Raw genomic sequence first — 22,177 nt, forward strand, 5'->3', positions numbered from 1 at the left:
TATATTTTTGTTCACTTATTTATGCAGGTTATGATTTTTGGGTTTTATTCAAATTCAGTAGTTATGATGCCCAATTTTCTAAAATATAAAGGGAATATGTTTCTTTCTTTTCATGTTTTTCTGCATTTGGTTATATCAATGAGAGCCATAGTGGTCATGATTTGTGCATGTTGTTGTTTCACGACCTAGTCTCTGTGTCATCATAGGTAGATCATGTGTCCACTCACCTGTAGGTGTAAAGACCTAGCATCTATATACAGTAAGTGTTCGGAGCCTCCCCCTTGTGGTGGTTATCAGGTCCGACTACCCGGTTTAGGATGTCGGTTTTTCTATGGTGGGTAACGGGGACTAGGGATCTAGTGGACGGTGTAATGTTCACTTGTAGCTATGCTCTTATGATTATTTGTGGTTTCTCTCTACTTTGGTTTATACATGATGATATATGTTTTGTTTTCAAAGCTAACCATGCAGGGGTTTTATTTAACTTTTTGGGTCCTATATTATTAGTTGCTTTCCTACTAAGCTTTATATGCTCACCCCTTATATCTTTCCCATTCTAGGGACCCAGTGATGCGAGTGTGGAAGGTGAATTTTTAGTGGAGCCAAGGTATTTGGCCTAGTTTTAGTTTGCCTTAGTACTATCCTTCGAGCATTGCTTATGTCTTTGATGTGGAATATTTTGGTATGTATCGCTTATTTAGCTATGTAATAGTTAGGAATGAGGAATGATGGATGTTAATTATTATTTTGGTGATTTATGACTTATTAAATTTAACTATTTGGTGACTACATAACTGTGGGGATATTATTGTTCCAAGTATTGTTCTAAGTATAATGATTGATGATCTTGTTTTTATCACTAATATTTTTATATATAATTATAGGAGTTATTCCATTTTTTATTTTTTTACTTATAATTATGGTACTATTTATTATAAACAAGGGGATCATTTATAATGGTTATTTTTCAACAAAGGTCAAAGTTTGACCTTTGACCACCCAAGTTATGGATATTACAAATCTGCCACAGCCTAGGGCTCGGGTCATGACAGTAAAACATTCAGCGAGATCGTCTACATGGTTACTGTTATGTTTGGACTTAACTAACATATCGTCCACATAAACTTCCATGTTATTCCCTATCTGTTCAGCGAACATCCTATTTACCAATCTTTGGTATGTGGCTCCAACATTTTTGAGCCTAAAAGGCATTATATCGTAGTAGTACAAGCCCTTATCAGTCACGAAGCTCGTATGTTCTTGGTCGGGTGCATGCATGGCTATCTGGTTATATCTAGAATAAGCATCCATGAATGACATGATGTCGTGACCTGCAGTGGCATCTACAAGTTGGTCGATTCAAGGCAAGGGAAAGCAATCCTTGGGGCATACCTTTTTGAGGTTCGAATAGTCGATGTAGGTTCGCCACTTGCCGTTGGGCTTCGGGACCAGCACAGGGTTGGCTATCCAATCAGGATAGAAAGCATCTCGGATAAACCGATTTGCTTTTAACCTTTCAACCTCCTCTTTCAAGGCTTTATTTCAATCGTCATCCAGGAGCCTCCTTTTTTGTTGCTTCGGTGGGAAGCTCTTATCTATGTTAAGTGTATTTCTCATAACACTCGGACTAATCCCTACCATATCTGAGTGCAACCACGCAAACACATCCTGATTTTCTCTCAAAAAGCAAGTTAATTTCTATTTTGCATTTTCTGAAAGATTTTTCCCTATTTTTACCACCCTCGTGGTATCTTTCTCATCGAGCTTCACTTCTTCAAGCTCCTCCATTGGTTTGATATCGGCCCTCTCTTCAACCCTAGGGTCGATATCTTCTTCTTTCTTGAAGACAGACTCGTTCATCTCTCGAAAAACCACAAGTTCTTGTGCACTTGTTTGGTTATTCCCTCTCATGGAAATGTTATATCATTCCCGTGCAGCGAGCTGGTCTCCCTTTAGCATCCCGATGCCACTTGACATTGGGAACTTGATGGCCAAATGCCTAACAGATGACACTGCCCCCATCCCAATCAGAACTGGTCTCCCAAGCAATACGTTGTAGGCTGACGGGGTGTCTACCACCACGAACTCCTTCATCTTGTTCATCGAGACTGGATAGTCTCCCAAGGTTATGGGGAGCTCAATGGATCTTGTACAAGCAATCCTTTTTCCTGAAAATCCATACAACGTTGTTGCACAGGCTTTTAAATATCGAAGCATGAGTCCCATCTTTTCTAGAGTGGCTTTATAAAGGATATTTACAGAGCTCCCGTTATCTATCAGGACTCTTCGCACCCTTTTGTTCGCCAGGTGAAGGGCGATGACTAGGGGATCCTTATGAGGAAATTATACATGTGAGGCATCTTTTTCTATAAAAGTAATGGGTTGAGATTCATCCATTTGTTTCTATGGAGCTTGTGGTTCAGGTTCGTAGGGAGAACCATCTTCGGTCTTGAGCTCGTTTACATATCTCTTCTTGGCAATTCTGCCCAATCCAGCAAGGTGTGGTCCCCCAGAGATGGTTACCACATCCTCCCCATCTATTGGGGGAGGTCAATCATCCTCCCTTGCTCGAGGATTGTTATTCTGCTGGGCAGGTTGCGCAGACACTGCCCTCTATCCAGAAGATGCTTGATTGGTATTCTAGTTTCTTACATACTATCCAAAATATCCTCTTGAGATCAAGCCTTCGATCTTGTCTTTCATTTTTTGACACTCATCAGTGGTATGTCCGACGTCCCGATGGAATCTTCAAGATAAACTAGTTAACAAATATGGACCTTTGAGAGAACTAAGAGTCGGAACTCTTCCAGTTTGTGAATCTTGTCTAGAAGGCGAAATGCCCAAACGTCATTTCTCAGCGAAAGACAATAGAGCTAAAGAACCTTTGGAGCTTGTACACAGCAATGTCTGTGGTCCAATCAATGTACAAGCAAGAGGTGGGTGCAAGCACTGTAACGCCCTACTTCCTTAGAGTCGTTACTAAGTGAGTTAAAAACATGCCATTAGCTCGCTAATTGAGGTTTTAGGTTAAAAGTGTAGCTAAACTGTAATAAAAGTCATTTAAAGGCATTTGATATGAAAATGTAGTCATTCATTGAAAACGTAAAGAGTTATACATTTGGGATCCCAAAATACTTTTCAGGAAATACTTTACATCTCAAAATACATTTAAGGTCGACCTAAGCGACAAATCAACTATTATAGTATATTTTCCCAAAAATAACCCTAGTCGTAGCGGCCAGGCAGGCCGAACATGTACCTATCGCTCCACGCTCTCCATACTCATGGTTGATCGACCTTTCCTTTGCCCTTACCTGCACCATAGAGCACCTGTGAGCCGAAGCCCAGCAAGAAAACTCAACACAAAATACATAACATATGCATATCTATCAATAACATATAACAAAGCAGCCAACAGGCTAAACACCTAGCAGCCATGTCGTCCCAGATGCTTTACCGGGCCATGGGTTCGCGATCTTCACTGAGAGGATGACTCCAGCATCCTAGGAGGGTCTCGCCCTAACGATCTTCACTCTGTGTACTCAACACTGTTCCCAACCCCTTGCTGTACATGACTTCCTGTCGTTCTCGGCCTTCACCGTTCCCGGCATTTGTCGTACCCGGCCTTTGCCTTTCACTCACAAATATACATCGCATAACAAAATAACAACATATAATTAAACATATGCTAAACTTAGACATTAGGGATACGCCTTGCAATTCAGTCAATAGGGCCACGCCCTGCAATACAAACAATAGGGCTACGCCCCTCGATACAAGCAATAAGGCCATGCCCTGCTCTATGGTTACAACAGTTTTGTAGAGTCCAAGAACTTTACTTAGCTAGTTAGATAGTAGTAGTAATAGTAATAGCTAGTAGTAGTTGTAGTATGTTTATTACTGTCGATTTTGGTTCAAGCCGGGACTTAGTTGGACACTCGTAGCAACACTTGTAGATTTTATAACTTTAACCTATAGTTTAAGAATATTAATTATAACCTAAGGTTTGATTAATATGACTGATTATGGAGATGATATTTATTATACTATAAGGTTTAAATAGACCCAATGAGATAATAACACTTGTCATATGTATGTTTAATGAGAAATTAAGTATTTTTGAGAAATAGTTTATTAAGAATAATATTTGAAAATCCTAGAGTCTGCCATCAGCTTTGAAATCATTAAAGGACTTAGTCAAGGTTGTTTACTCAAATCAAATTAGGGTGAAAAAGTGTAATTACGTGTATAATATTTCAGCGTATGCGGATATATCGCAGCTCTAGGGGGCGATATATCGCCATACGGGGATACGAAAAAACGTAACTTCGCACGACCATTTCGACGAGCCTCGAGAATATGAGCCCAGGTGATATATCGCCTATGGTAGGCGATATATCGGCTCTAGGGCTACATTTTCAAATGATTTTGAAACCGAGCTCATTTTATTCCATAAACCTCTTGATAAGCCAGAATCTTTTTGACTGGGTCTTCAGCCTCTGCTGAACGATTATTCAAATGTTTTTCAATTAAAAAGCCATTATTTTATTCAAGCTAAATGAAGATCTTTTCATTCTTGAACTCTATAAATAGGACCTAGTACCCAGCCATTTCTTCATTCTTCAAGCTGAGTTCAGAGCCTACAAGCTGCTAGGATTACTTTAGAGTGTTAAACACTTGGGTTGGGGTTATAAGCTTTATCATTATAAGCTTATCAAACACTTGGGAAGTAAGGTTCATAGTGTGTTTATGGTTTTCAAGGTATAGTTCGGTTATAAAGCAATCAAAGGTATTCCTATTCTTAGTTCCTTCCTGTATTGTTTCATTAGTTCTTATAGTTTTTCTCTACTCAAATCATAACTCAGTATTCTTTATTCTTGATTAGGCTTCTAAGTTCTTTGAACTTGAGGTTCTTGTTGGTAAGTATCTTTTCGATGGTTTAGTACATTCTTTTCATCTCTTTTCTTTTAGAATACTCACCTCTCTATTAATGGTTTTTAGGAGTGTTCCAAAATCTCGGCCTTGTTCTCACATCCTGGTATTTTGGTAAGGAAAATAGGATAGTTCTTATGTGATATGTGCTATGTTTATATAAAAGTGTTATGATTATGCTATAGCATGATTTTATGTGTTATGATATATGCATGTTTTGGGGCTTATAGTTGTTATATAACAAACCCTAACATTTTTATGTTTAGCAAACCCCAACATTTTTAAGTTTTTGGAGCTTATAGTTGCTTAACTAGCAAACCTCATTGTAGTTTGAGGCTTATAGTTGCTTAGTTAGCAAACCCCGATAGTTACCATGTACATGGGTTAGAATTATGATATATGTGTTATAGTATATGATATATGTTCATAGTTTATGTGTATGATTATGTTTCATGCTTGTAGTAGATTTTCCTTACTGGGCATTAGGCTCATTCCTTTATGTTTTATATGTGCAGGAAAATAGTCATGGCGGCAGGAAGGTTCTTGGCAGCTTGGGAATGTGTATTGAGGGAGAATGGAATCGGTGGACTGCGTGAACGATTCGAGGATGAAGTTGTTTCTAGTCATTTAAAATTATGCTTTACATGTATTTTCCGCACTTTGTTTTGTAACGAATTTTAAGATTTAAAGTTATGATTATTTTAATATTTACAAAACAATGGGATCCCATATCCTAAATGAATTTTCATGTATTTAACCTTTGCTTTACAGTTTATAATAAAGTTATGGTTATTTCATATGTACGTTTTCTTAAGATTAGTGTCTGTGTATAGTAGTTATTAATGGTCCAAAGTCTAGAATAAGTTGGGTCGTTATAGTTGATATCAGAGAAATGGTTCATTCGCATGAAGTTCTCCTCGATACACACACTCAAAGCTCTGAATCTGACCGCCAAGTAAGTGTTTAAGTTATAGTTATTATGTTTATATGTATAGCTAACGATTTTAGTCTTTATGTTTTCAGTTAAGAATGAACGGAGCATTAACTTATGAGGATATCCGAGCCATTAAGGCTTTAAAAAGAATTAGAGAATCGAGAAACACCGTAGGAGTGCTAGAAAGAATCACTCAGAGGCTGCTTTTGTTCCACAGAGAAATAGGTTACCTCCAAGAATCTAAGCATATCATGATGAGAGCAACGGAGCAATACGTTTTAGTAATTAGACTATTTAGTGATTATCATACTGTAATTCTAGCCTTAGAGGAAATATGGGAAACAATGGATGATGAAGATGAATTGCCGGTAGCAATGAGATATTATTTTCTCTTAATTAGGTTCACTTCAAAAATGGAATTTCAGTTTACAAATGAGCAAAAGCATAGAATTTTTACGAACCTTCCTCGAGGGCATTTTGAGGCACATGATAATGAGGACTATGAGGAGTTAAATGATGATATGCTAGATGAAGGATCAGATATAGAAGATCCCGTTTTTTAGAATAATTAGTTTCATTGTTTGTTTTAATTTATTATTTGTTTTCTTTTATGGTTGTAAATAGTGAAAACTTTCTTTTCCAAATCAATATCATGGTTATTTTGTTATCATGTATGAGTTTGATTTTCTTTTGCAATCATAATATATAATAAATAAAATAAATAATGGCTAAGTTCGGTGAGGGTGGATACAAATCAATGAACCAAGTTTTTATATTGAGAGTTAGGGGGCCATAGTAGTGGGAACAATTTTACTGATCCCAGCCATCCCTCAATATGGTTAACTTTGGAACAAAGATGAGTTTTGAGCCTGAGAATTTAGTCATATAGGATGATTAGAAATAGACTTAGAAAATAATAAAGATGGCTTATTTTTCTAAGTATAGAAACCAACTCTAATAATATAGAATACTTATATAATTTTCATAAGAAGTCATAATTAATAGGTCCGAGTTATGTTTGTTTAGATTAAGCTTTTGCCTTAAAGCCTATTAGGGTAAAGTTCTGGCATGTTTCTCTCAACTGTTAGAACTCTGCTGCGATGTCACTCTGAAGATCTACTCGCACCAATGGAAATGCCTCCAACATTGCTCCAGTGAACAATGAAGCCCCTCCAGTTCGCAGAAGGGGAGTGTGTGCTACTGCCAGCCGCAGCGGGCCGCCGCCGCCAACTAACAACACTGCGAAGATCGCCAGACTGTGACAACAAGTCAAGGAACTATTGCAGCAACAACGACAACAGGCTCAGCCCCAAACTCAGCCTCCGCCTTCACCGCAGCCACAGCCACAGCCACACCAAATGGCCTCAGCACCCCAACATGTTGGTCCATATGGGGGATGGCCAGTGGCGAATTATGCGCCGTATCAAGTACAGCACATGGAGCCAGTTTATGAGCGATTCCATAAGCAACACGCTCCAAAATTTGAAGGGACTACAGACCCCTTCGAGGTAGAAGAGTGGCTAAGAAACGTGGAGCCAACCCTAACGCACATGAACCTCAGCAACGCGGACCGCATATCCTGCGTTTCGTCCTTGCTCAAGAAAGATGCTAGGATATGGTGAGACTTAGTCCAGCAAACGCATGATGTTGACACCATGACTTGGACTCGATTTGTGGAGCTGTTCCACAAAAAGTACTATAATTCGATTGTACTCGCTTCAAGAGTTGAGGAGTTCGTTGGCCTGAAGCAAGGAAGTTTATCAGTGGCAGAGTATGCTCGGTAGTTCGACCGTTTGTCTAAGTTTGCACCGGAAATGGTTCCAACTGACTATATGAGGGTGTGTAAGTTCATTAGAGGACTTCGACCAAAGATTGAGCTAGGGGTTAAGTTAGCAAACCCAGGAAATACTACTTATGCCGACGTTCTAGAGACGGCAATAGAAGTAGAAAGGCTGCAGGCTAACGTTAGTAAAGACGAAGCCAGTAAGCCTGAGCCTAGACAGCAGGGTTAATCTCAGACAAGTCAGAACAACAACCACAACAACAAAAATGGTCAGAAAAGAAGGCATCCTGACAATAAGAAGTCCGACAGCGATAAAAGAGCACGGACAAATAATGGAGGTAGTGGGTCGGGTAATGTAGAATACCCGCCATGTGCTAAGTGCCAAAGGAAACATCCTGAGGAATTTCGAGCAAACACCAAAGGATGTTACAACTATGGTCAAGAGGGACATCGAAAGAAAGAATGTACTCAGCTCAAGTCAGAGAGGAAAAAGGAAGATAAGATGGTTCCTGCCAGGGTTTTTCCCCTAAGCCAAGGAGAGGCTGATGCTAGCAATAAGGTGGTCACAGGTCAGGTTTCTATCCTCAATAATATGTGTTCTGTATTATTTGATTCGGGAGCCACTCATTCATATATCTTGTTAGGAATGATAGAAAAACTAGACAAACCTTGTGAAAGATTTAGAACTAGGTTTGTAACCGAGTTGCCTTCGGGCAAAGTAGTTCTATCATCACGGATAGTACGAGGCGTACCGATCAAGATTGAGGACGTAGAACTAGAAGGAGACCTGATAGAACTGGAGATCAAGGACTTCTACGTGATACTAGGCATGGACTGGCTAGCACGGCATGGTGCAACCATCGATTGCAAACGCAAGAAGGTGATGTTCGAGACTCCTGACGGCCAGAAAATATGCTTCATGGGACAAGTTTCCAGACTACGTACACCGCTAATATCATCTCTCAAAGCTCAAAGGATGATAGAAAAAGGGTATCAAGCATTCTTAGCCAGCATCACAGATGTAGTAAAGGAAACACCGCTTAAGGTTGGAGACGTCCGCATTGTAAGAGAATTACCAGAAGTATTTCCCGATGATTTACCAGGATTGCTGCCGAATCGGGAAATTGACTTCACAATAGAATTAGTACCGGGAACCGAGCCTATCTCCAAGGCACCATACCAAATGGAACCTACGGAACTCAAGGAGTTAAAGACGCAGCAGCAAGAACTCCTAGACTTGGGTTTTATTAGGCCAAGCCATTCGCCATGGGGAGCACCGGTTCTATTTGTGAAGAAAAAGGACGGAAGTATGCGAATGTGCATAGACTACTGCGAGCTGAATAAGGTAACGATTAAGAATAAGTACCCGCTACCCCGGATTGATGACTTGTTTGATCAACTCCGAGGTGTGACCATATTTTCAAAGATTGATTTACAGTCCGGGTACCATCAGCTCAAGGTGCGGGGAGAAGATATTCCTAAGACAGCTTTTAGAACTCGTTATGGGCATTACGAGTTCTTAGTTATGTCTTTTGGTCTTACCAACGCACCATCCGCGTTTATGGACTTGATGAATAGGGTCTTCAAGGACTACTTAGATAAATTCGTCATAGTGTTCATCGACGACATCTTAGTATACTCCAAGGATGAAGTTGAGCATGAGGAACATTTGAAGTTGATTTTGTCACGACTAAAGGAACATCAACTCTACGCCAAGTTCAAGAAATGCAAGTTTTGGCTTTCGTAAGTGGCGTTCCTCGGGCACATTATATCCAAGGACGAAGTTACAGTAGACCCATCAAAGGTAGAGGCCGTGAAGGATTGGCCAAGACCAAAGAACGCATCCGAAGTAAGGAGCTTTCTAGGAATAACAGGTTATTATAGGAGGTTCGTAAAGGGATTTTCTAAGATAACCACTCCACTCATCAACCTGGTCCAGAAACAGCAAAGATTCAATTGGAATGATGGATGTGAAGAAAGCTTCCATTTGCTTAAGGACAAGCTGTGCTAAGCACCAGTACTCTGTGTACCGACACCCAATGATAAGTTCGTAGTCTACTGTGATGCGTCGAAGCAAGGGTTGGGTTGCGTGCTAATGCAGAATGACAAGGTGATAGCCTACGCCTCACGGAAGCTAAAGGAGTACAAGCAACGCTATCCAACGCACGATATGGAGTTGGCAACAGTGGTCTTTGTGTTGAAATCTGGCGCCATTATCTTTACGGAGAACGGTAGGAGATTTATACGGACCACAAAAGTTTAAAATACTTCTTTACGCAGAAGGAGCTCACATGAGGCAGCGCAGGTGGTTAGAGTAAGTAAAGGATTACGACTGTGAAATCCTATACCACCCGGGAAAGGCAAATGTAGTTGCTGATGCGCTAAGTAGGAAGAGTTATGGAAGTTTAGCAGCACTAGCTGAAATTGAAAAGTCGCTGCAGCAGGAGCTGATAAATGCTGGAATAGAAGTAGTTGTCGGCAAGCTGGCTAACTTGTCTATCCAGTCAAACCTGCTAGAAGATATACGGATTGGGCAAGGGCATGATGACACACTAGTGGTACATACAGATGCAGTTAGAGAAGGCAAGGCCACAGATTTCTCAATATCTAGTCAAGGGTTATTGAGATATAAGGATCGGGTATGCGTGCCGAATGATCAAAGGATTAAGATAACAATTCTAGAAGAAGCACACAGTACCCCGTACTAATTTCACCCAGGGTCAACCAAGATGAGACACGACGTCAAGGCAATGTATTGGTGGCCAGGGATGAAGAAGGACATAGCGGAATTTGTGTCTAAGTGTCTAGTATGCCAGCAAGTGAAGGCAGAACATCAGCGACCTGCAGGCTTATTGCAACCGCTTAGCGTACTAGAATGGAAGTGGTACGATATAGCTATGGATTTCGTGATAGGTTTGCCACGAACAAGTAAGCAGCATGATTCGACTTGGGTGGTAATAGATAGACTAACCAAGTCCGCTCATTTCGTGCCTGTTAAGACTTCATACACGGTGGACCAATATGCAGACATCTATGTCCAAGAGATAGTAAGGTTTCATGGAATCCCCAAGACAATAGTGTTGGATAGAGGATTGGTGTTTACATCGAGATTTTGGGGAAGCTTACAGCAAGCCATGGGTACTAAGTTAAGTCTTAGTACAGCTTTTCATCCTCAGATAGATGGTCAGTCCGAGCGTACAATACAGATTTTAGAGGATATGCTACTCGCTTGTGTACTTGATTTCGGAGGATCATGGAATAAGTACTTACCGCTGATAGAGTTCTCCTACAACAATAGCTACCAGTCAATAATCAAGATGGTACCTTATGAGTTACTTTATGGAAGAATGTGTTGATTGCCGTTACACTGGGACGAGGTAGGAGAAAGGCAGCTTCTCGGTCCCGAAGCTGTTAGAAATGCTCAAGAAGCAGTATTGCTTATTAGACAGCATATGCTTGCTGCTCAAAGCCGGCAGAAAAGCTATGCGGATGCCAAGCGACGCGATGTGGAATTCAAGGTCAGAGATCAAGTCTTCTGGAAGATATCTCCTATGAAAGGCGTAAAGCGATTTGGGAAGAAAGGCAAGCTTAGTCCCCGATTTATAGGTCCTTTTGAGATATTGGAAAAAGTGGGAGCAGTTGCGTATAGATTAGCCCTACCGCCAGCCCTAGCAGATAGTCACAACGTGTTCCATATCTCAATGCTACGTAAGTATGTGTCAGACCCATCTCACATCCTCAAGTACGATACGATAGCACTCCAGAAAGACTTGAGTTACGAGGAACGACCGGTTAGCATCCTGGATAGAAGGGTGTAGCAGTTACGGTCCAAAAGTATTCCGATAGTCAAAGTCCTATGGAGTAATAGTTCTGATCAGGAGGCAACGTGGGAGTTGGAGGAAGACATGCGAAGCCGGTGTCCGGAATTATTTGGTAAGTAAATTTCGAGGATGAAATTCTTTTTAGTAGGGGAGAATTATAGAGTCCAAGAACTTTACTTAGCTAGTTAGATAGTAGTAGTAATAGTAATAGCTAGTAGTAGTTGTAGTATGTTTATTACTGTCGATTTTGGTTCAAGCCGGGACTTAGTTGGACACTCGTAGCAACACTTGTAGATTTTATAACTTTAACCTATAGTTTAAGAATATTAATTATAACCTAAGGTTTGAATAATATGACTGATTATGGAGATGATATTTATTATACTATAAGGTTTAGATAGACCCAATAAGATAATAACACTTGTCATATGTATGTTTAATGAGAAATTAAGTATTTTTGAGAAATAGTTTATTAAGAATAATCTTTGAAAATCCTAGAGTCTTCCATCAGCTTTGAAATCGTTAAAGGACTTAGTCAATGCTATTTACTTAATTCAAATTAGGCTGAAAAAGTGTAATTACATGTATAATATTTCAGCGTATGCGGATATATCGCAGCTCTAGGGGGCGATATATCGCCATATGGGGATACGAAAAACACGTAACTTCGCACGACCATTTTGACGAGCCTTGGGAATATGAGCCCAGGCGATATATCGCCTATGGTAGGCGATATATCGGCTCTAGGGCTGCATTTTCAAATGATTTTGAAACCGAGCTCATTTTATTCCATAAACCTCTTGATAAGCCAGAATCTTTTTGATTGGGTCTTCAGCCTCTGCTGAACGATTATTCAAATGTTTTTCTATTAAAAAGCCATTATTTTATTCAAGCTAAATGAAGATCTTTTCATTCTTGAACTCTATAAATAGGACCTAGTACCCAGCCATTTCTTCATTCTTCAAGCTGAGTTCAGAGCCTACAAGCTGCTAGAATTACTTTAGAGTGTTAAACACTTGGGTTGGGGTTATAAGCTTTATCATTATAAGCTTATCAAACACTTGGGAAGTAAGGTTCATAGTGTATTTATGGTTTTCGCGGTATAGTTCGGTTATAAAGCAATCAAAGGTATTCCTATTCTTAGTTCCTTCCTGTATTGTTTCATTAGTTCTTATAGTTTTTCTCTACTCAAATCATAACTCAGTATTCTTTATTCTTGATTAGGCATCTAAGTTCTTTGAACTTGAGGTTCTTGTTGGTAAGTATCTTTTCGATGGTTTAGTACATTCTTTTCATCTCTATTCTTTTAGAATACTCACCTCACTATTAATGGTTTTTAGGAGTGTTCCAAAATCCCGTCCTTGTTCTCACATCCCGGTATTTTGGTAAGGAAAATAGGATAGTTCTTATGTGATATGTGCTATGTTTATATAAAATTGTTATGATTATGCTATAGTATGATTTTATGTGTTATGATATATGCATGTTTTGGGGCTTATAGTTGTTATATAACAAACCCTAACATTTTTATGTTTTGCAAACCCCAACATTTTTAAGTTTTTGGGGCTTATAGTTGCTTAACTAGCAAACCTCATTGAAGTTTGAGGCTTATAGTTTCTTAGTTAGCAAACCCCGATAGTTACCATGTACATGGGTTAGAATTATGATATATGTGTTATAGTATATGATATATGTTCATAGTTTATGTGTATGATTATGTTTCATGCTTGTAGTAGATTTTCCTTACTGGGCATTAGGCTCATTCCTTTATGTTTTATATGTGCAGGAAAATAGTTATGGCGGCGAGAAGGTTCTTGGCAGCTTGGGAATGTGTATTGAGGGAGAATGGAATCGGTGGACTGCGTGAACAATTCGAGGATGAAGTTGTTTCTAGTCATTTAAAATTATGCTTTACATGTATTTTCCGCTCTTTGTTTTGTAACAAATTTTAAGATTTAAAGTTGTGATTATTTTAATATTTATAAAACAACGGGATCCCATATCCTAAATGAATTTTCATGTATTTAACATTTGCTTTACAGTTTATAATAAAGTTATGGTTATTTCATATGTATGTTTTCTTAAGATTAGTGTCTGTGTATAGTAGTTATGAATGGTCCAAAGTCTAGAATAAGTTGGGTCGTTACAAGTTTTGTTACCTTTAATCCGGGTACTGGCAGTCAGGCAAGCAATCACGACCTCCGAGAATGATCCTCTCCTGAGTCCCAGCAGTATCCTAGTCACACACAACAAGTAACGTTCTCGTTACTACTCGATTTTATAATTAATCCCCAAAACCAATCCCGTGCTCTCAGGATCTCCCATTTCCCCCACACAGGTGTAGAGTCCAAGAACCTTACTTATCTAGTTAGATAGTGATAGTAATAGTAATAGCTAGTAGTAGTTATAGTATGTTTATTACTGTGAATTTTGGTTCATGTCGGGACTTAGTTGAACACTCATAGCAACACTTATAGATTTTATAAGTTTAACCTATAGTTTAAGAATATTAATTATAACATAAGGTTTGATTAATATAGCGATTATGAAGATGATATTTATTATACAATAAGGTTTATATAGAACCAATAAGATCATGACACTTGTCATGTGCATGTTTATTGTGAAATTAAGTATTTTTGAGGAATAGTATATTAAGAGTAATATTTGAAAACCCCAGAGTCTGCCAGCAGCTTTGAAATCGTTATAGGACTCAGTCAAAGTTGTTTACTCAATTCAAATTAGGCTGAAAAAATGTAATTATGTGTATAATATTTCAGCGTATGTCAATATATCGCAGCTCTAGGGGCGATATATCGCCACTCGGGGAATACGAAAAACACGTAACTTCGCACGAACACTTCGACGAGCCTCGGGAACATAAGCCCGGGCGATATATCAGCTCTAAGGCAAGTTTTTCAAACAATTTTGAAACCGAGCTCATTTTATTCCATAACCTCTTGATATACCTCAGCATCTTTTTGACCGAATCTTAAGCCTCTGCTGAACGATTATTCAAATATTTTTCAATTAAATGGTCAATATTTTATTCAAGCTAAAAGAAGATCTTTTCATTCTTGAACTCTATTAATAAGACCTAGTACCCAGGCATTTCTTTCATTCTTCAAGCTGAGTTTCGAGCCTTCAAGCTGCTAGGTTTACTTTAGAGTGTTAAACACTTGGGTTGGGGTTATAAGCTTTATCATTATAAGCTTATTAAACACTTGGGAAGTAAGGTTAATAGTGTGGTTTTTGATATCGAGGTGTAGTTCAGTTATAGTGCATTCAAAGGTATTCCTATTCCTAGTTCATTTCTGTTTGTTTTTATAGTTTTTCTCTACTTAAATCCTAACTCAATATTTTCCATTCATGGTTAGGCAATTAAGTTCTTTGAACTTGAGGTTTCATTTCGGTAAGCTCTTCTTCTCGATGATTTTAGTTCATTTCTTTTCATCTTTTCTTTTAGAAATACTCACCTTCTCATTAATTGTAACGACCCGAATTCACTAATAAGGCTTAAGGGCCTTGATTGGTGTGCCGGGAGGGCATAATGGGAATTATGTGTGATTTTTATGACTAAGATGCATGACTATGATTTTAAGCATGTTATATGACTATGTGAATTATGTTATGTGATAATTATGATATGTGAATCGTACCACGTGGGTGCGGTGGTACCAATGTGATGCACGTGCCGAGACGGTCCTAGAAAACTAGATAATGGTAACTGGTGATTTGGTAACTTGTGTGACTGTTAGTAACCATAGAGGGTAACAATTTTTGTTGGAGAGGTGGTAGAATTGTAAGCTAGTAAAAGGACAAGTAAGCCCTTGAGGTCTAGTTGGAAAGGGATGTTATTAGAGGGGTAAATTGGTCTTTTGGCAGTAAATAGATGAGTTGAGCTGTAGAAAATACATTTACGTATAACATTTTGGGAGTTGGTTTATTGCTGAATATTGGGGACCTAGAAGTAGAACAAAAGAAAGAAGGAAAAGGGAAGCTGAACTTTAGCTCTTGGAAGGAGAATCAAGGGGTGTTTGAAGTTATCAACCAAGCTTAGGCCAAGAAAACTCAGAGGTAAGGATTTAGCTATAATATGTTTAAATTCCAAGTCTGAATTTTTAGAGATGAATAAGCAAGTTGGTGGTTGGTTTTGCATGAATTTAGAGTTGGAGTAATCAAAAGAGAAGGTGATTTGTAGCTAGAGTTGAGGGGAATTCAAGCTGGGATCTTGATTGAGGTAAGAGTGCATCATGTTTAGATTTTCGTAGCTGTTCTGGTTTAGGAGTCCAAATGGGCTGGTTTACACATTTCTCAAGCTTTGGTTCAAAGGTTTAAATCTGAATTTGAGTGTGAATTCTGTGGGTGATTGTGTAGTTGAGCTGGATTATAGTGTTTATAGGTTGTTGGTTGGTCTATGTGGGGTTTTTAATTAGTTTTGGGGCTTGGGTATGAAGTTGGGATGATTTGGAGTGATTTGGGATCGGGAAAAACGCAGGGAAAACCCAGATTTTTTGGGCTCGCGAAGGAGCGCCACGGCGCTGTTCTTGCGCGCCGCGCCGCGAGGCTGATTTCTGGGCAGGGCGAGGCCCCTGACTTGCTGGGCGCCACGGCGCTAGGCCAATTTCAGGATGTTAGAATTTGCAATTTTGAGCCTTTGCTCCGGGGGTTCGGGGGATGTCTTTGGTGTACTGTTTTAGGGTTTTGGGGGTTCCGAGAGTGTGGGATTGGTTCCGGGGAGGTAGCCTTGGATTGATTAGTGACAAAAGATGTTTTATTTGTGTTGTGATTAGGACTTTGGAGAGGCTCGGGGTAGAGGACCGTGCTCGCGGCTTCATGGCATTGGAAACCAGTGAATTGAAAGGTAAGAAAACTGCACCCGGTTGTGAGATTGTGATGGGACTAAGTGCTCCCAAAAGTTATATCGTGTCAACGTTGGTTTCACGCCATGAGACAAGTGAGGGCGGTCTAAGAGTACCGTACGTGATTTTAGCGCACAGGGCGCGAATTGGCCACTGGGAGCCAGGAACAACGGGATAACAGAGGGAGCAGCCTGAGGGCGCTAGCCCTGGTTATCATTTGTGAATTGGGAATGATATGAATTGAGATGCTTAGTATGTGGAATACTTGGTTATATTGACTGGTGATATGTCTGAGTTTTATGAAATGCAATATGAGTTATTGATTTGTTTGTTAATTGTTCATGCTCTGTTGTTGTTGTGTTATCTTGCTGGGCCTTGGCTCACGGGTGCTACGTGGTGCAGGTAAAGGCAAGGGTAAACTGGACCAAGCCTGAGGTGGAGAGCCCTGAGGTAGAATGTACTTAGCCAGCTGTTCGATCACCATGGTCGAGGAGTGAGTCAGGACAGGGATTACCTAACTGCTCGTTTTGCCTTAGTATGGCTGGTTAATGTATTTAAACCTTGTAACTTTTGTAAATGGCCTTTAAACTGTTATTTTTGGGATCCCGTGTACATAAACAATGTTTCTTAATGAAAACGTGACTTTTGAGACCAAAACGCTTTTAACCCTAGTTCCTTTACAGTTTCAGTAACACGATTTTATACACATGACTTGGTTAGCAAGTCTGGCACTTTATAAACACACAGTGTAACGGTCTTGGCTATCCAGGGCGTTACATTAATGGTTTTTAGGAGTGTTCCAAAATCCCGTCCTCGTTCTCACGTCCCGGTATTTGGTAAGGAAAATAGGATAGTTATTATATGCTTATATGATTATGCTATAATATGTTTTTATATGTTATGATATATATATATATATATATATGTTTTGGGGCTTATAGTTGCTTAAATAGCAAACCCCAACACTTTTATGTTCTTGGGGCTTATAGTTGCTTAGCTAGCAAACCTCATTGTATTTTGAGGCTTATAGTTGCTTAGTTAGCAAACCCCAATGTTTACAATGTACATGGGTTAGAATTATGATATATGTTTATAGTTATATGTTATATGTTTATAACTTATGTTTATGTTTATGTTTCATGCTTGTAGTAGATTTTCCTTGCTGGGCATTAGGCTCATTCCTTTGTTTTATATGTGCAGGGAAATAGTTATGGCGGCGGTAAGATTCTTGGCATCTTGGGATTGTGTATTGAGGGAGAATGGATTCGGTGGACTGCGTGAACAATTCGAGGATGAAGTTGTTTTTAGTCATTTCAATTATGTTTTTTATGTATTTTTCCGCACCTGATCTTGTAACGAATTTATTTACAATTTAAGATATGTTTTATTTTCAAAAATAATGGGATCCCATATTCTACCCCAAATTTTATATATTTTAACCTTTGTTTTACAGTTTTTAATAAAGTTATGATTATTTTGTATGAAAGTTTTCTTAAGAATAGTGTCTATGTATAAGTAGTTTTAATAGTCCAAAGTCTAGAATAAGTTGGGTCATTACAGTTGGTATTAGAGCAACGGTTCATTCGCATGAAGTTCTCCTCGATACACACACTCAAGGCTCTGAATCTGACCGCCAAGTAAGTGTTTATGATTGTAGTTATTATGTTTATATGTATAGCTAACGATTTTAGCCTTTATGTTTCAGTTAAGAATGAATGGAGCAATAACTTATGATGATATCCGAGCCATTAAGGCCCTAAAAAGGATTAGTGTAATGCCCCGAATTTCCTAATATGGGTTAGGACCTTGATTAGGAGGCCGGGAGGGCCATAATTGAATTATGATGCTATTTAATGATCATATGCATGTTTATGTGAATTATATTATTATATGATGATAAATGCATGCATATGGGTGTATTTATAATTATAAGGGCATTTTGGTAATTTGGTCTGGTGAGGGCATATTTGTATATTTAGGTGCATATTGTAATTTGTGAATGAGATTTCATTATTATGGAGATATATTCGAGCTATTCGGCATGAGACGGTCTTATATTGTGAGTTAGCGGTTTTGTCATAACGGGGTCGATTATTGGGTAATAAGAATGTTTATTTGATGATAAATTTGGAGTAATTGAGGTCGGGAGGAAATTCTGGAAGTTTTGACTATAATGTCCCCGGGGGTGTTTTCGGGACCCCGAGCACTAGGTTTTATTTGAGGTTACTTAAGCTTGAAGTAGCTTGTCAGATAGAACGTACATTAGAAAACATTTCCTCTCTCCTTTGTTTGCTCATTTTACCGATCGAAGCCTTTTTGAAGAAATCTTGAGTTCTAGGAGTCGGAATCAAGCAAGGATCGAGGCATAGCGATCCTAGGAAAGATTAGAAGCTTCTTAACCGAAGGATTTGACGAAAAACAACCCAATCGAAGGTAATCTAAGTTTAAGTTTTGAGTTTTTAGAGTTTCTAAGCTTTGAATTGGATTTTGCGAATCGTTGAGTTTATGGTTGGATTGAGCTTTGGGTTTTGATGGTTTTGGATCATTGGGAAGCTTAGGAACTTTGATTTGATGATTTGGTAATGTTTAGGCATGATTTTGGAGGCTTTGGGATGTTGAAAATCGTGTTTGGGGATGGCTCTGGGTTGGGGGCCGTGGCCCTGTTCTTGGACGTCGCGGCCCTAGCTCGAAGAAGCAGGTGGAGTAGTTTTGTGCTTGCTGGGCGCCATGGCCCTTGGTGTTGGGCGCCACGGCCCTTGCTTCTAGAGTGCCTGGGGGCCGCGGCCCAAGGTGCTAGGGTCGCAACCCTTGAGCAGGGTTGAGCCCGTTTGTGCGTTTTGACCCCGAGAACATGGTTTTAGGCCTCGGGATCGTTCCTACTACCCGGATTAGTGGGGATTGATGTCCTGGAGGCTAGATCTTGGTTTGGGAACCCTTGATTATCATTTTATTGATGGTGTCCCGTATTTGGTTATGACTAGGTGACCACTAAATGATTAAGAGTTGATCGTTCTCAAGGGTCGTTCTCCTATTCAATCTAGCTCGAATCTAAGGTAAGAAAACTGCACCCTGTGTATATGTGACATGCATGGTTATTATTGATGCATGTTGGAATATTAAATGTGGCATGCATGATTATTGTTGAGGCATGTCAAGTGGTTAAATATGATGCATATGATGCACGAGAAACATGTGATTAGGACATGCTTTGTATACTGAGTATGATATCGTTCAGAGCTTGAGCCTCTGTGTTTACGCATGATCCTAATTGTGCTAGTATTTGTTAAGTAAACATGTTGAATGCCTTGTATTCGGATATTGGATATGTGATATATTTTTGGTGGCATTGCTTACTTGTATATGGCACTGACTAGTCAGGGATACTGACCTAAGAGTCAGAAATGGCATAGCGTCATGAACGTAGGACCAAATGAAGATTAGATCTAATCGATATCAGCGTTGAATGGCTCTAAGGCATTAACGCTGGACCGACCCTAAGGTCGATGAACTTATAAGCGCTTGGCTAGTCTAGGACTAGTTACTCAGAGCCAGGGCCTAAGGCCCAGGAGACCGCTTGTCACATGGCTAGGGAACGATGTTCCAAGGTTATGACTCTATGGTCATGAGGAAGGTTATGTTGGTGACTAGTCACCATGCACCTATCCTATTTGAACTAATAAAAGTTCACTTGTCTGTTAAGTCCTGGTGACCCTATCATCACAAGACTAAAGGGAGCTAGACCCAACTCAGTGACTTTTGCGACTGTCACCTATTTGTTTGGACTGAAAGTCTTGGATGATTATTATGATCATTGGTTGATGTATTATACTCAACATTACGTGAACTCGTTTGCCTGCTGGAATAGGGCTATATCTGCTAGGTGTGTGCCTTATGACTTGATGACATGTTATTACTGTTCATGAGCATATTAAGTTTTCTTGCTGAGCTTCGGCTCACGGGTGCTATGTGGTGCAGGTAAAGGCAAAAGAAAGCTGGACCATCCTTGAGTTGGAGAGCTTAGGTGATGATGTGTACATATGCAGCTGCTCGACCACCATGGCCGAGGTTTGAAGAGGAACTAGGGTTAAACCCTGTTTTGCCACTTAAACCGGCTTGTTGTAAATATTTTCTTATAGTAGACTCTGAAATTATATTTTTGGGATCCCAATGTATATATTAAACGTTCTAATGAAACATTACATCTTAACCAAAATATTTAATCCCTAAAACGTTAATCATACTTAGTTACACGATTTTGGCCAAATGACTCGATTAGCAAGTTTAGCACTGTTTACAAGGCACACCGTAACGGTCCCTGGAGTTAGGGCGTTACAATTAGAGAACCGAGAAACACCGTAGGAGTGCTAGAAAGAATCACTTGAAGACTACTTTTGTTCCACAGGGTGATAGGTCACCTCCAAGAATCTAAGCAGATCATGATGAGATCAACAGAGCAATATGTTTTAGTAATTAGAATTTTTAGAGATTATCCTACTATGATTGCATCCTTAGAAGAAATTTGGGAGGCAATAGATGATGAAGATGAATTGCCGGTAGCTATGAGATATTATTTTCTCATACTTTGGTTCACTTCAAAAATGGAATTTCAGTTTACAAATGAACAAAAACATAGAATTTTTACGAATCTTTCTCGAGGGCATTTTGAGGCACAAGACAATGATGACTATGAAGAGATAGATGATGATATGCTAGATGAAGGATCGGATGTAGAAGATCCCGATTTTTGGAATAGATTATTTTCCTTGTTTATTATAATTTATTATTGGGAATTTACTTAAATGGTACCTTATGTTTTTGCAAAGTATCTTTTTGGTACCCTCTGTTTTCAATAATGCTTATATGGTACCCTGTATTTTAAAATTATACATATTTGATACCCTAGACTCAGATTTGATAGATAAAATTTTGTCAATATGATCAAACTGTCATTAGTTATATGTAATTAAGTAATTAAATTTAAATTTAGAACTTACATAATTGACAGCAGTTTGATTAAATTGGTAAAATTTTATTAATTAAATTTGAGTTTAGGGTACCAAATATGTACAATTTTAAAATACAGGGTACCATATGAGCATTATTGAAAACAGAGAGTACCAAAATGATACTTTGCAAAAACACAAGGTACTAAATGGTTACCTACCCTTTATTATTTGTTTTCTTTTATGATTGTAAATAGTGAAAACTTTTTTTCCAAACTAATATCATTGTTATTTTTTTTAGCATGTATGAGTTTGATTTTTCTTTTGCAATAATAATAAATAATAAATATAATAAATAATGACTAAGTTCGGTGAGGGTGGATACAAATCAATGAACCGAGTTTCTATATTGAGAGTTAGGGGGCCATAGTAGTGGGAACGATTTTACTGATCCCAGCCCTCCCTCAATATGGTTAACTTTGGAACAAAGATGAGTTTCGAGCCTGAGAATTAAGTCATATAGGATGATTAGAAACAGACTTAGAAAATAATAAAGATGGCTTATTTTTCTAAGTATAGAAACCCACACTAATAACAAAGAAGGCTTATATAATTTCATAAGAAGTCATAATTAATAGGTCTAAGTTATGTTTGTTTAGATTAAGTTTTTGCCTTAGAGCCTATTAGGGTAAAGTTCTAACATGTTTTTCTCAACTGTTAGAACTCTGCTAAGATGTCGCTCCAAAGGTCTGCTCGCACCAATGGAAATGCCTCCAATGCTGCTTCGGTGAGCAATGAAGCCCCTCCAGTTCGCAGAAGGGGAGTACGTGCTACTGCCAACCGCAATGCGCCGCTGACGCCGCCAGTTGACAACATTGCAGAAATCGCCAGACTGCGACAAC

This window comes from Humulus lupulus, chromosome 8, assembly GCF_963169125.1.
Source record: "Humulus lupulus chromosome 8, drHumLupu1.1, whole genome shotgun sequence".
Classification (NCBI taxonomy): domain Eukaryota; kingdom Viridiplantae; phylum Streptophyta; class Magnoliopsida; order Rosales; family Cannabaceae; genus Humulus; species Humulus lupulus.